The 15,350-nt window shown below is 44.0% G+C and overlaps 1 protein-coding gene across 6 annotated transcripts in view; it reads left to right on the plus strand.

Annotated features, from left to right (window-relative positions):
- The window catches only part of LOC138521753 (uncharacterized), a 194,690-nt gene that overhangs the window by 49,082 nt on the left and 130,258 nt on the right, over window positions 1–15,350 (plus strand). For 2 of the 6 annotated variants that reach the window (XM_069634808.1, XM_069634806.1), the window contains one exon: window positions 7,387–7,476. The exons of the other annotated variants lie outside the window; for them this stretch is intronic. The gene's annotated coding sequence lies outside the window, so the exon portion shown is untranslated. The remainder of the gene's footprint in view (window positions 1–7,386; window positions 7,477–15,350) is intronic. 6 annotated transcript variants of the gene reach the window in all.

Raw genomic sequence — 15,350 nt, forward strand, 5'->3', positions numbered from 1 at the left:
TGGCAAGTGGAGCTGTCAGGGAGCGATAAAGGCCAAGAGGTGCCAAAGACCATGTACACTTCAAAGTGGTCTATAGAGCATGGGTTGTTGTTCCCATGTCTACCTCCAGACCCCGTGTCTCCTGCCAAGCATCCCCCCTCACGCTGGACGGCCCCCTGCAATCCACATAAGTGTGTCTCCATTCACGAGTCTTCCTGTGTCTTGTCTGCACGACCACCGCCCCGATCCACCCCCCGCCCTATCAAAGGCAGTTCGCACCGGGGTACTTGTGCTGGCAAGTGGAGCTGTCAGGGAGCGATAAAGGCCAAGAGGTGCCAAAGACCATGTACACTTCAAAGTGGTCTATAGAGCATGGGTTGTTGTTCCCATGTCTACCTCCAGACCCCGTGTCTCCTGCCAAGCATCCCCGCTCACGCTGGACGGCCCCCTGCAGACCGCATAATGCCACGACATATACACGTCATTCATTCACAAACACACCCCTGTTTCGAATTCTTTATGACCCACTTCATATTTCTAATGAGAACTTCTTTGCGCTTTGCTAGTCAACCCGTGAAGGTGCTGGTTATCTGCTCTTCGTCTCTGTGAACTTCCGTGACCACTTTGAGCAAACTCGTCAGTTTGCAACCTGTGAACTGCTCCCTGTTCTACGACAAGAAACTACTCTGATCCCTGCATCTAACTGTTTGTTCGTCAAGGTAAGTCCATGTACCATAATCATTTTGCGTCCAATTTTTTAATTTATATCTATTTGCTAGTAGTCATCAAATTGCATCCATGTTTTCTTTTCGTTCACGACAGTACATGCAAGGAACTAGTCACATGTTCTGAGTTTAGTCAAATTACTTTTTCTATTTTTTGAAAGTTATTGAAATACTTATCCGCATGTGAATAACATGTATAGTTCCAAGAACCAAAACGGACCTTGCATTGAACCTTTTATGTGTCATTTAATGTTTTAACACATTGGTATTCATAGAGAATTGTTGATCTTTACTTTTCAGAACTTTCCATAATGCCTGCCTGTTCCATTGGCGGTTGCCCTTCGAAGACCCATAACAAATCTGAAGGTACTATAATGCATGTTTTCCCTAAGACAATAGATCAGATAAGAGAATGGGTCCGATATTGCGGATATCCAGCCTCTGAGATAGAAAGTAGAGTCCTAGAAGTCTTTGCGGACAAGAGGGGTGATCGATACCGCATCTGCAGCAGGCACTTTAGCCCAGACATGTACTCCACATCATTGCTAATAAGGACGAAAACACCGCGAGCGAGGCGAAAATTGCTCTCAACCGCTATTCCCACTCTATTCGTCCACATCCCTCCACTGGTGAGTCAAGTTTACGTATTTATCTCTCGGCATTGCGGTAGTGTGTAGCATTAGCTAACAATAATTTCCCCATTTATGTATCCACTGAATATGAAGGCTGAAGATTCTCCATCCGTGTCGTTATTGCAGTCATCAGCCACTTCAAGCGCCTATCGGGTAATCTTACTTAGCTATTCTGACACTGACTTGTTTTAGGCATGTAAATCAATAGTTTTAATTGATCGTGTAATTATTTTACCTAATGGTACACCACAGTACTCGTCCTCTAGTCTTTGTTTTCAGTTATAATTATTGTTATCCAAAATAATGCAAGTACTGTCTTTCAGGGAGATGCTGAGGAGTCCAACGCATTGACGACAACCGTAGATGTCACTCAGATGCTCGAGGTACGTTTCCGGACAGTTCCATCGATGGAGATCATCAGATCTTGCATTCTTGTAGCGTGATTGTTACACACAATGTTTCTTTCGTTTTTAGCCATTGGTATGTCCTTCTGTCGTCGCCCTCCTATGTGTCTTCTTTTTTCAATATTGTGTTCATTACTAATGAAAGTCCTATGTTTCAGGGAGTCGATGGAGCATTAGTCCAAGAGGAAGGGGGAGCATGCAGTTACGGGTCGGCGCAACAGCTTGCAGAAGTGTGCACCGCAGTTACAGCGTCCCTTGATGTTCTTATGCATTTCGAGGTATGGATACTGACAGATCAATCATGCGAGATCAAATGACGTGATTACATCCGCTATACTTCCTTCTTTATTAACGCAAGTACTATGTTTCAGGGAGCTGACGGAGCTTCTTCAACAAGAACATCACCCCTAGTAGTTGATGCAGATCTCTGGGTGGTGACACTTCCAACGATGGAGCAAATCGAATCATATTTGGATATCCATTATTTATTTTAGACAACTGATCATTTGTGCAGGTCTATTTAGATGAGCCGTTGACGCCTGCAGAAAGTTTATGTTCTTTTAAACAAAATAGAAAACCATACTAATGCAATTACTATGTTTCAGGGAGTTGCTGAAGCGTCATCTTCAATAATATCATCAATGGAAGTCTATGCGGAGCCCGAGGTATGGATCTTGACAGTTCAATCTAACTAGATCAACAATGCGTGAACTATTGTCGTTTGAATGTTCTACACAATGCGTTCATTCGTGTTTTGCTATTGAGATGTACGTATGGGTATTGGTCCCCAAGTACATTTTGTGTTTTCAATATTATTATACATACTAATGAAAGTTCTATGTTTCAGCGAGTCGATGGAGCCTCAGTGAGTGATGGATGTGCTTATCATGAAAGTATAGTCGTTGCAGCGCGAGAGGAAGTGGAGACATGCACACACGAGTCGGAGCAACAGCGTCCAGATGTTGAAGTTCGAGGAAAGAAAGTTTCAAAGAAAAGAAAGCAAAAGAAGGTTAGTGTCCTGTTCACTATATTATGTTGTCTTTCACTGTCAATAGTTCAATACTGTAAGTTGTGTTTAAACTGAACATCCCTTTTCTAATCTGTCCTCTAGTTGCGAGTGGGTGTAAGAACTAGATCTACACAGACAGTGAAGCGAACGAGAGATGTTGCTTGTCAAACCTTTTGGCAGGGACTTGAGACTGGAGATGCATCGTGCCAATGGGAAGAATATGAAGTGATTGACAACGGAGCTATACCACCACCAGCCATTGATAGTGAATGTCCTCCTGGTAGTTTGGATGCAGTCGTAGATCAATTCACAGAATCCACACCCGCAAAAAATAAGAGCACGCGAAAGTTGAAGACATTGTTTTTTTCTCCCATCTCCGGACAAGGAACAGATGTTGCAATGGAAGAGAATGAAGTGGACGACAATGAAACACCATCAATATCACTCAGCATAGCGGAAGACGATATCAGAGATTGTACCTTTCATGCGAGTGACATGTCCTCAACGTTACAGGCCGAACCAGCTGGGATGCAGAGTGACAGTATAAGGAAAGAGGCCAAATTCATTGTATTCGATAGCTGTTTGATGGATATTATTATGATGATGAAATGTGGGCATTGGGTTGGTGGGGAAGTATGTGGGGAGCCATTGATTAATGTGACTCGTGCAATTCGAGGCACTAACCTTAAAATACATGCCACCTGTACACAATATCATCCGTTCGCATGGTCTGCACAACCCATGCTGGGGCAACTGCCAGCAGGCAATCTACTTTGTGCAGCGGCCGCACTTTGTAGTGGTTCAAGTTTTAAAAAGTTACAGTATTTCTTTCAGTTTGTGGGAATCCATTTCATTGCGAAAAGTCAGTTCTACAAATACCAAACCGATTATCTATTTCCAGCCATCAGCGAAGCTTGGAGAATGGAAAAAATGTCAATGGAAAGTACATTCGCGGGCAAACGCTTCAGTCTAGCCGGTGATGGACAATGCGACAGTCCAGGATTTTCAGCCAAGTACTGCACCTACCACTTTCAGGACATGGAAAGTAAGAAAATTGTGAGTTCGGTGGTCGTGCAGGTGTCACAAAGTACATCCTCAGTGGCCATGGAGAAAGTTGGCTTTGTAGCATCATTGCAAGAACTACAATCGCGGGGAATGGTGATCGACCTGATAGCCACGGACAGACACGTTTCAATTGCCAAGACAATGAGAGAACAGTACAAAAATATAAATCACCAATTTGACGTTTGGCATCTTGCAAAATCAATCAATAAAAAATTGTCGGCTGCAGGAAAAAAAAAAGATATGCAAGGTATTTCACAGTGGTCCAAGTCAATCAGCAACCATCTTTGGTGGAGCTCAAAAACATGTGAAGGGTCGTTGGAAATTCTACTGGAAAAATGGCGGTCAGTAATGTTGCACTGTAGCAACGTACATCGATGGTCGACAAATGAGCATTTCCACAAATGTGAACATGGCCATTTGTCCACAGAGGAGGCACGGAAGAAGAAGTGGTTGATTCCTTCATCACCCACTCACAAGGCCATTGAAAAGATTGTATTTGATAAAACTATAACGAGATTTGAGGGGACTCACGGAATTCTGCCACACAGGAGATTTGGAGGTGTTCCACAATATGTGCCTAAAGTACAGGCCCAAAAGATTGCATTTTGGCATGGAAGGCATGATAAATCGGACTCTTCTAGCGGTCTTGGCACATAACCATAATGTTGGCCGTCAACAAAGTAGGACGACCGGAACTTTAGGGACGCTTCGCTACAATAAGGCCTTCACTAAAAGAAGTAAACAATGGGTGATCAAACCAGTGTTTGAGGATATGCAATATGAGTTTATTGAGAGACTTATCGTAGATGTCCTCGATAGGCACATACATGGAGTGGTGAACGAACCTATGCAGGGGACAACTGCATTGCCACCCAACATTGCCTCTGTTCCATGTCCACCTAAAGCAGAGCTCATTGAGAAATACACATCACGGTTTAAATGATTGTAATTCGATTGTCTGTTCTCTCGAGTCTCCTCATGTTGCAGGCCCATTGCAATTAAACCAAACAGTAATATAAATCATTTTTACAAAAATTATAGAATGTTTCCGTATTACAAACACATGGCCGACCCATAGGGACAATAAAAAAAAAGGCACGCAGACAAGATGCCCTTACACTAACTGGAGCTAACTAGAAATGTGTGCTCGCTCAAAGTGAAGGTCAGCTGCTTTGATGTTTTGCTCGGGTGGCGGAACGGCCCACGACCCAATATAAGGTTCTATTGTGATTTGACCTTGACAGGCCGGGACCATCCTGAAAGACTAAGAAAAGATAATGAATAAAATTTCAGAAACGAAACGATGAGCCACGTTCATTAGAAGAAGTAACGTCGGCAAAGAAGGAGTGGTGTTTCGGGTCTGCCCTACACAGAGACACAATGGAAAATGCAAATATAATGTAAGTAACTTTTGATGAGTTTATACCGCAATTTCATTACTATACAGTGGCTTTAAAGACGGGTTCAGTTGTACTTGTTCGTTCTATGTGGCATAGTGTTTTCTACCGCGCACTATCTGGAGGAGAAACATCTGCTTTTACTGAAGCACCTCAAAACCTTCCTCTTTGCTTCTGCTTTCTCTCTCCCTCTCCCCTGCTACAACTGGTCCACTGTCTGCGACCTCGGTCCTGGGCCCTTCCACTCTCCACCTGCACTGCCTCCCTGTCAACCCCTGCACTGGGGGACTGTCTCAGTATCCTACAGCCCCCCCTTCCCAGCACTTGTTCTGCACTTACCTTGCACTTGCCACCAGCTGGCCCTATTTATTTATTATTTTATGCTACTTACCTTGTACTCCACTCCCCCCCCCTCCATGCCTCGCCACGCCTTTAAACACTTGTGTACACCCAGTAGCGCTGTCCTCGCTATGAAATGAATAATTTTAATAAGGATCTGATGGTGAGACTAATTTCATTTTTTATGTTTTTAGGTACATCATTCACTACTGTCTGTGTCACGAGTACCAGACACCGGCGGACGGCTTCTACAGCCGCCAGTTGCTTCTCCGCGTGAACAACGTTACCACCCTGACCATTTTATGGGACGATCGCCAAGTACAAGTATGCCCTTACGCGGTACTAACGGTTAGATGCAACATACCTACCGTTGTGGTGGCCTAGTGCCTCGTTGTTGGAACAGCCATGCGATTATCAGTGCGACAGAAGAGCTTATTTTTATCGTAAACCAACACCCTGTGTACTGCACACGAACATCGCTTCCCTCAAGACGAACTAATTTGGATCGAGAGCAAAGAAAAATGCAAATCGCTGAATATTCTCTAAACATTTGATGTCCAATAAACGTACTTTGCCAAATGTACAATCTTGCCGTTTGCTTTTAAACCACGGTTTCACATTCCGAATTGTGGTGCTGTATTGTGAGATGCTCTAAGACCCTGTGTACAGCAAAGGACCATCGCGTTCCTCAATACGAACTTTTTGGAACATGAGCAAATAAAAATGCAAATCGCTGAATATTCTCTAAACATTTGATGTCAAATAAATGTACTTTACCACATTTACAATCTTGCGGTTTGATTTCAAAGTACAGTTTCATATTCCGAATTGTGGTGCGCTGTATTGTGAGCTGATCTGTGTTGATTTCCGGGGTCTGTGTGGAGTCGCGTAGAAGACGCCTGGGCGCGTTTGCCTACGCAGCTCAGTCACGTCACGGATAGAGGCGGGGAATATGAATGTTTTGATAAAGTCTGTTTCAGGGGCGGGGGATTTGATTTAGTGCCGCAAAGGCAGGTGAGCCAGGTCGATGCGGCGGAATGATAGGATTATCACAAAATGGAGGCTGATTTCGAGTGCGATAATGGGCGAAAAGTCGGGTAAGGTCCATAGGAAAGTTTCCTACGATCTACCGATTTATGCTTACAAACACATGGCCGACCCGTAGGGACAATAAAAAAAAAGTCCCGGAACTATCCTTTAAAGAAGAAAGCTCAGGGATCAAGGGCGTAATGAGTGATTGTGCCACGTGATTCTTTTCTGTATGGACTGTTATATGGGGTATCTCTCAAATATTAGGATCCTTCAGCATCTCTACTTGGGCATTCAAGGGTCTTTGTTTAGTCATATAGTAGTCGATCTCCTTTCTGATTTCATTCCGTGTGGCTTCAACATTCTTATCTGAGATCCTCTCGGCAGAACAAGGTGATGAAGCTGCAAGAGCAGCACCCTCTTTTACTTGTACATCCGCAAATTGGGGTACTAAGGGAGATGAAGCTTGTGTATTCACCGCCCTATCATGTTCGGCAGCCTCAACCAGCGCATCTAATGGATCATAAGCTACTATCTGGGCAGGGCATGTCGTAAGCTGGTTACTAGCTTTCTTAGCATTAGCCAAGGCGCTATATTTTTTTTGTACTGCTTCCGCTGCCATGGTGGTGTGCTTCCTGGGCAAAGATAGGGCTTTAATGAAGGCTTTAGTTGCTGAGGTTGTCGTTTTTGTTATATCTTTACCATTTTTTGTTTTTTTACAAACCAGGTTCTTTTTTGGTTTAAGTATTATTTCGTGTGACTTAGATCCATTAAGTGAGAATATGTTAAACACTTGTTTGTCTCCAGGAACTACAGGGTCCGACAAAGTTTTGTCCTTTGGATTTTCAATGTTTTGGGGCAGAGAAAAATCGTCGTGAATTACATTCGGAAAGGCAGGTAAGGTCTTAAACTTTATAGCATGTGATTGTGTAATAGGGTTGGTAGGCGACTTATCAAAAATTAGTGGTTTGTCAGGGTTTGGTTTTAGTTTTTTTCGGATATTCGTTTCGATACTATGTTTAAGCGTTGCTTGCCAATGTAATAATTTCTCAATCTGTTTATCGTGTGCCTGCAGTTTTCGGTCGAGCGTTTCAAACAGCTTAAAAAGAGAAGAAATGGCCAAATTCATGGCATGCAACGTGGTCTCAATCAAAATGGACGGAGAAATGACTGAAGGCAAAATAGGGTCATCAGATGGTCTGGCCGAGATGTCAGGGACGCGTCTGGGAGTGGGAGCAGCAAATGAAGCGACCAAACTATGTGCTGTATCTGAATATATGAAAAACTTCAGGTAGCTCTAATGAATTCCGACAATCATCCCCTTCCAAAAAGGAAGAGTTCGAGCTTAACGCAATTACTGCAGGCTGAGGATCCAATGAACTACAGCAGCATTTGATCAGGGGGAGTGGCGAGGGAACATGATAGTCATGTAATAATGGACTCCCCCCACCAGCGGGACCTAAAGAGTTCTGACATAGTGTTTGAGGCTCTAGATTTCTATTGGAATTGGTATTGGACCCTGGGGATCCAGGTGCTTCACATATTACAGGCATAGGGTGAAGCTCTTTTAAAAGAGGGATTACGCCCTCTTTAATAAGAGTGTTATCAGAAACTCCCAAAATGTTTTTTACATTCGAGCCTTGGGTGCTCGTAGTGAACTTAAAACAAGGGTCAATTGGTTTACCAGTGAAGTCACAGGATAAGGGTTTAGACTCAAAGAAGAAACGTTTTATATCAGTTGGAGATGTATGTCTATTGAGGTTCGAGGCGCTAGCAGGGTGATGCCTCCGGGGCGTACTGCCCATTTGTTTTCGCTTATGGGTTTCGGCATTATCCTGAACCAAAGTTGGCCCATTCGGCATTGCACTTCTTAAGGTACGCATGTCACCTTTTAGTAATACTATCACAGAGTAAAAATACAAATAGATAAGAATTATAATTGAACAGATAGATATTAAAACAGGATAAGTAAGTGCTGCTTAAGAGAGAGGGTCCAAGAGTAGGATAAAAAGTTTAAAAATGGAGAGTAGAACTGGATTCTTGCAAATACGCCAAACAGTACCTTAGTTATTTGATTGGTCAGAATTTACATATAAGAATCTTAGCCATCTAGGGAACGCCCGATGGCTTGAGGAGCAGCCTTAGTCCGTCTCTCCTCCCCAAAGACCGGCTAAACAGGTAGATGAATTAATACTCTTAAAGGAAGTTGAACAAATCGTAGGTCATCCGAATCGGGACAACAAGTGGCAGATATTTGTCCGCTGACTGTAATTAATCAGTACCTATCTTACCGGGGCCAACAGCCGACCACGCTGAACAGCCAAACAGCACCAGCCCTTACTGCCTCCAGGGCTTAACGCCGCAAGGGTGGTTAGGCCGGCAATTTGTGTCGGATTAGTGACACGTGATCCGTCACGTGTACAGGATAGAGTCCACCCCCTCCAGGAAGCAGAATTGGCAGCAAGAGCTACGCTCGCAGTGCTGCTTGCAGGCAGATTAAAATACACAGGAGCAAGCGTTCGGGAGACCGAACACTCAGTCAAGGTTCCAATAAACACTGTCCACAACACGGTTTATGATCGGTTGTTACCTAGAAACTCCTGCTAGTCCCTACCATGAATGGGGAAGGTATGTTGCATTTATTTTGGAGTGATGATTTTAGGTATTTGGAGATGATTGCATGTTAAAGATTGGTGGCGGTTTTCTCTTAAACTACTCCAGGTTGGTGATGGGAATCCATGTGCATCTCTACAGATCTTTTGAATGAAAAGTTGGGATCACTGTGTAGTGAAAAATAAGTAGCTTGTAAACCTGTGGCATGTTGAACTTTAAGATTACGGGCCCGTTGGGGGGGGGGGGGGGGTCATTATTAATTGTCAAACCATTGACCTGGATCGGATAACGGAAGATGTGTGGTTTGTTTATGTTTGTATTTACAGTTTGGCTCCTGAAGTAGGGGAAATGGTCCCCGAAACGTGTTGAGTATCTGATAAGCAGCTGAATTTTTAAGAAAACTCTACAACTGAATATTGGTTGACTTTTCTTTATTGAATGTTTCATTGAAAATGCTTGTATGAATAGTGAAATGATTTAGCTGGTTCCTCAGCTCAAAGGTGTGCAGGGGACGAGTGTGTCCATTATCTGCTTCGTAGGGCTGTTATTCCTCCCCTACAACTAATTTTGTGTTGTATATTTAAAAATATATATGGTTACATTATTGAAATGTGGTCTGCATCGTTGAACAATTTTTCTTGCCCGTTCAGTATTTTCCCATCCCTACCAGCCCAATAAACGATTTTGGAACTGTATCACTTGTCTGTGGCTTCTTTTGTTACCATGCCTTTCTCACACCAGGGAAAGGTCATCGCTTTTGGATCCTGACCCTGGGGGGTGGAGAAGCGAGGGAGGATCACCTGGGTGGAGGGTGCTCGGGAGGTTAGGAGCAGGTGCCCAGAGGTGAGACATGGTATCCCCTTTTCCCTATTGATGACCAACCTAACCCTCCCCGAACCTTTATGGGCTACTGCAAGACCTCTCCCCTCATTTTACCACATTTAACCTTTGAAAGTACTGAAATGAGGAAGAGGAGTCCCCTGCTACAGGAGATTTGATGTGTGCTGTGAGAAACCTGTGTCCCTAGCTAGCCCAGGGGATCTGTCATCTGGCATATTTTCCCTCACAGACACCGGAACGAGTCACTCCAGTGTCTACAAGAAATTAGACTGTCTTACCTCCTATCATCACCTTGACCCTTGGTTCCTCTTGGGGGTCTGGTGTTACAGATAGTAATGAACACTACACCTTCATTTTAACACTTGAGTATTGGGTCAAGGAAAATGCCAGAAGACTATGGTGGGAGTCGGGCAAGTCCCCTTAATCATAGTCAGGTTAAACCTAATTGAGGATCCACTCATGCAACCTGTTAAGTGGTTGCAGGTGTATAAAAAGAGCGCCAGATAACACCACAGGGAGGCCTGTGGGGAGCAGACCAGCAGTGGACCTGTTTTCGAAGGAGGCAGCCGTGGTGTGACTTGTGGAGGAGCCAGGATTGTGGCAAGCAGCCCAGAAAGCCCGTAAAGCCCAAGGCGAGTTGGGACATTGGGCTTTCACATGAGCGGGAGTCTGTGTCGAGGAATCGGCAGCCAGAGCTGCGAAAGCACAGGAGAAAGCAGAATGCTGTCTGTGTCCATACAGAGGCAGCGGAGCTACCAGCATGGGCAAGATATGCCCTGGAGTATGAGCAGGGTTCAATGAAGCTGGCCCGTGGACTTATAAAGCAATAAAGCAGCAGTCAGGCCGCTGAGGACCGGTGAGTGTTGGGGAGAGGCACTCGACAGCCGGGGTGTTCCTAACAGGCTGCGAATGGATAATTAATTACCAAACTCAATGGAAACTTGATATTAATCATGTTGAATGCAGATTGAATACCAAACTGAGCAGAAACATGAAATATAGCATATTGGCTGCATATTGAATACTGAAATGAATTGTAACTTGAAATGAAGCATATTGAATATCTGTCAAATGTTTTAATGAAACCTTGCGATTAAGCTTATTGAATATGAAATTGAGTCCAACTTTATGGGCAAAGCAAATCACAACGGATAGCCATAGGGAAAGTACCCATATGAACACAACATATAGGAAAGAGCGAACGTGTGAAAGAATGTCATAGAAAGGTGGGCTATGAGCAAAATCAGAACAAAGTAAACTCTGAGTAAATGAAGCGCGGCAAACCCAAAGACTGGCAAGAGGTGTGTGACACATTATGGCAGAGCCAAAAGGCCAACCAGGAGAAGCCAGAGGAGTGTACCTACTGCACATAAAGCCAGTAGGTCAACAAAGAGACACTAAGGGAATGTGACGCTGTACACAGGGACAAGTCCGTATTTGTATTTATTTTATTTGTATAGCGCAGGCTACCGGGCACATTTTTTCAAGTCTGGAAGAACCTGTGTGGGCGGAGGAGCCTAGGGATCCCGGTTGCGCGACCTGTGATGGGTGGACCGTGTGGTCTGAAAACTGCGCCTAGAGCAGTGAACCCAAAACTGTGAGAACCAAAGACATTGTGAAATAAACCAAGGAGAAGTGTAACGGTTTACTGAAAAGCCAGCCTCAATACGGGGAGTTCCTTCCCTTCCCACTTGCGTGGTTATGCAACAAACTGTTAAACCGATTTTTGAAAAGGTTCAGATCAGCCAGAACCCTAACTGGCCATTACAGTTCCCAGAGTCACAGGTAGATACATTTTATATCCCCAAAATCGCCTGGAAATTACATAAAAAATGTTACATAGATGAAATCCATCTGCCTTATGATGGCTGAGAAAAAGACCTAAATGATGATAGTCCTTTCAAATTAATTGTGAATCTTCATGTGGGACAAATGGCCCTGACTCCAGCCTTCCAGCCATTTGTTTTCAATGGGTCAGCCTGTGCCCAGAGTTTTTTTGATCAGTCTCCTTTGTGCTGGAAGCTTGCTCTTTGAAGTGGGTGCCCCTATTTTCCCACATATTAGTCAAGCTCCAGCCAAGGGCTAACTTTTCATGAAGTCCATGCGTTCAGAGCCAGCAGGTCTGGAGATCACTGAATTTCAACGCCTCTAGCAGGACATTTTATTGTGGTTGGTCATTAGATGGGAGATGCAACATCCAGGTTGGAAGTGGGAGATGTCCTTGTGAAGTTTTTGCCACAGCCAGCAAAAGGGTGTGCCGGCCGTTTTTGTTTTCAATTTTTTTAAATCTTGTTTCCATGTGATGGGGTTCTTTGATTCCTCCTTCCTTTGTAAATTAAAATGCTGCTTTATCAATTGGTAAGGACAGGTAGGCCCCTTTCCACATGGCTCTTTAACTTTACTTGAAAAACAACATGGTACACATGTTCTGGTCATGCCCAGTAATTGAGCGTTTCTGGGGGGGAAGTAGCGCAGAAATTAGCGGAAAAGGGAGTTTGATTGTTATAGACACAGCCTGGGCCTGCTTGTTAGGTGGGTGGGGGGATTCCCCAGATCGCAGAAACTTAAGCATGTTAGCAAATTAAAAGATCTAGCATATGTACTCGCAAAGAGAAGGATTGCCATGGGATGGAAGACATGTGATAGGCCACGGGTGGAGGTGTAGTGGAAAGAGTTGCAGAAATGGGCGGAGACAGAAACAATGATATGGCAAGAGGCAAGCAATGCAGGGGGAGAGGAGGAGGCGGGGACCCTAATGACATGGAAATCATTAATAGCGGAATTGTTTGGAACAATACAAGACCTGACAGAATCCACAGAAAGTGAGACCCCACCGCATGCAGCAGATAGAGGGCATGGAATAAAAAGGCTCATAAAGAGTGGTCGGAGGGGGGAGCAGTGACTGGAATTGAGCAATGGACAATTGAACTGTTGATATATGCACTGCTCGTCTGGTTTGTATTTTTGTTTAGTTGAATAAAATCAATAAAATTGTTTTAAAAAAAAAACTTTACTTGAAAAACAAAGGCTAGGCCGTTTTTGTTTGTTTAAAATGCCTGCCGTTCTTGTGAAAGGTACCTCTGTTTGGGACCTTTAAATGCACCCTACAGAAGTACTGCAAGTAAACTGGTGAGGCGATCCAGAAAGAGGGTCAGTCGTCCTTGATTTGTTACACTTTTTTGAAAGACTGAAACAAGTAAAAGTGGCTGAGCTAAAGTTTGGAGGAAGGGCACCCTGAGACTCGAGGGACTGCGAGTATTGTCTTAAGAACGAATCCTCAAGACACTTTTCTTTTGAACTGTGTTGCTTGGAACTTGGGGAAGGGAACTCCAAGGATTGTTTGGGACTGGATTTTGTAGGACTGTATAACCTTGAACGTGAGAAAGGTAATTCTGAGACTTTTGTGGAACTTTCTTGAACTTGGGGAAGGGGAGGTGAAATGGGAGCTAAGAGCTGGAAGAAGATCATCATTTTGTGTTTATCACCATTTCTGAAGATCATCATTTTGTGTTTATCACCATTTCTTTGATCATTGACATCCCTACACACTGTTTGGCTTTATTTGTCAGGGCAAGCAAAGGTTTTGGACACAGACAGACTTTTAAGTTGAACTCTATGACTCAGACTTTCCTTAGTGTTGTTCAGGTAGGGAAATCCCACCTTAGCATAGGGAATGTTGGGCCATCTACAACCCTGACATTTAAGTTAACACATATTTTTTTATAACCATAAGTGTGTTGTCTGTGTCTTGCTTCATGATGCCTTTGCAAATAGTGTCAGGTGTGGGAGGCAACTCAACCAATATAAGTTGGGGGACTCTAGAATTCGAAAAGGTAAGTGCCAGAGGATCAGACCCCTCAGTAGTTACTAAGGGCTCTATTAGGTTTGCTATCTGTAGTAGTAGGGATGAAACAATTCCTCCAGGTGAAAGAAGATTGATACTCACTGATGATGTGATACTAATTCCACCCCCTGATACATACATTAAACTAGCATCCAAGTCAGGGCTGCCATGGATATTTTGAATTGATGCATTAGCGGGAGCAATGGACCCAGGACCCAGACTTTACAGGTGATGTTAAGGTATTGCTACAAAATCATGGAAAGGACCCATCCCAAATTCATCAAGGGGATAAAATTGCTCAACGGGTGCTTGAGAAGGCAGTGTTCCCTAAGCTTAAGGAAAAGTCTGGGCAGGAAAGCACAGACAGAGGGACTCTAGGCTTTGTGGGGGCTGGCGATACATCGGACGACCCTCCCATTCCTCAATCCAGAAAGCCTATAGAGGAGGAACCCGAAACCCTTCCAGACTTGGCCTTTGCCCAAAGAAACGACCCCTGGTTAGCTGAAGCATTTTTGCAAGTGGTATCGGATCCAGAGGGTCGTGAGAAAGGGGGGGGGACCCTTTTTTCTTTTGAAACGTGGACTTCTTTATAGAGGAGACACCACTTCAGAAGGTCTGGTTGAAACCCAAGTTGTAGTCCCTGAAAATCGCAAGCAGGTGGTCTTAGAGATGGCACATTTACATCTGACGGGAGGCCATCTGGAAAGGTCCAAAACTCGCATATAACGGAAAGATTGTACTGGCCTGGAATTCACGCTGACATTACACACGCTTGCATGAAGGTTTTAATCTGCCAGAAAACTAGCACTCATATACCACCTATCTGTTCCACCAATAGACTAAAGTCTCAAGTGGGAGAGACCAACCGTTGGGTAATATTTTCAGTTTAGTGATAAATGTCCCTCACTTGTGAGGCCCCCAGAACTTTTTGCTGGACTTAAGGATTACTTTTCTTTTTTTTTTTTTTTCCTTCAGTGAGTGAGAATCTTTTTCCACACTCACCCTTTCTGTTGCTCTTTTTATGGGTGTCATTTTTTTTAGACTCTCCATAGTGTCTTTTTGATTTTATCCTTTTTGACATCTACATTCTATTGTTGCAACACACAGCACTTTCTGTGCAGTGTTGCTGAGTTGCCATTTGGGCTACCCTTTTTTTAATTTTCTCTGCCTTGCCTTGTGAGAACAACTGTTCCCAAGGGTAGAAAGGGTATTTATATCCTCTGTACACTTTATTTGGTGAGACAAGCACACCCTACCTTATGTGGAGTGCTGGGAAGATGCACTGTATTCCCTTTCTCTCTACCACTGTTAAATAATAGGTATTTGTACCGCGCACCGTCCCCAACGGAGTTGGTCCCCAGGCGCTCTGGCGGATCTGCAAGTGAGATGGTGGGATGGGTTAGTAGGTGAAGCGGGAGTAGGATAGTGAGAGGAATGATGTTCTGTTGGCAGCTTCAACTCGGTATACACCGGG

This window comes from Ambystoma mexicanum, chromosome 13, assembly GCF_040938575.1.
Source record: "Ambystoma mexicanum isolate Mex_15411 chromosome 13, UKY_AmexF1_1, whole genome shotgun sequence".
NCBI lineage: Eukaryota > Metazoa > Chordata > Amphibia > Caudata > Ambystomatidae > Ambystoma > Ambystoma mexicanum.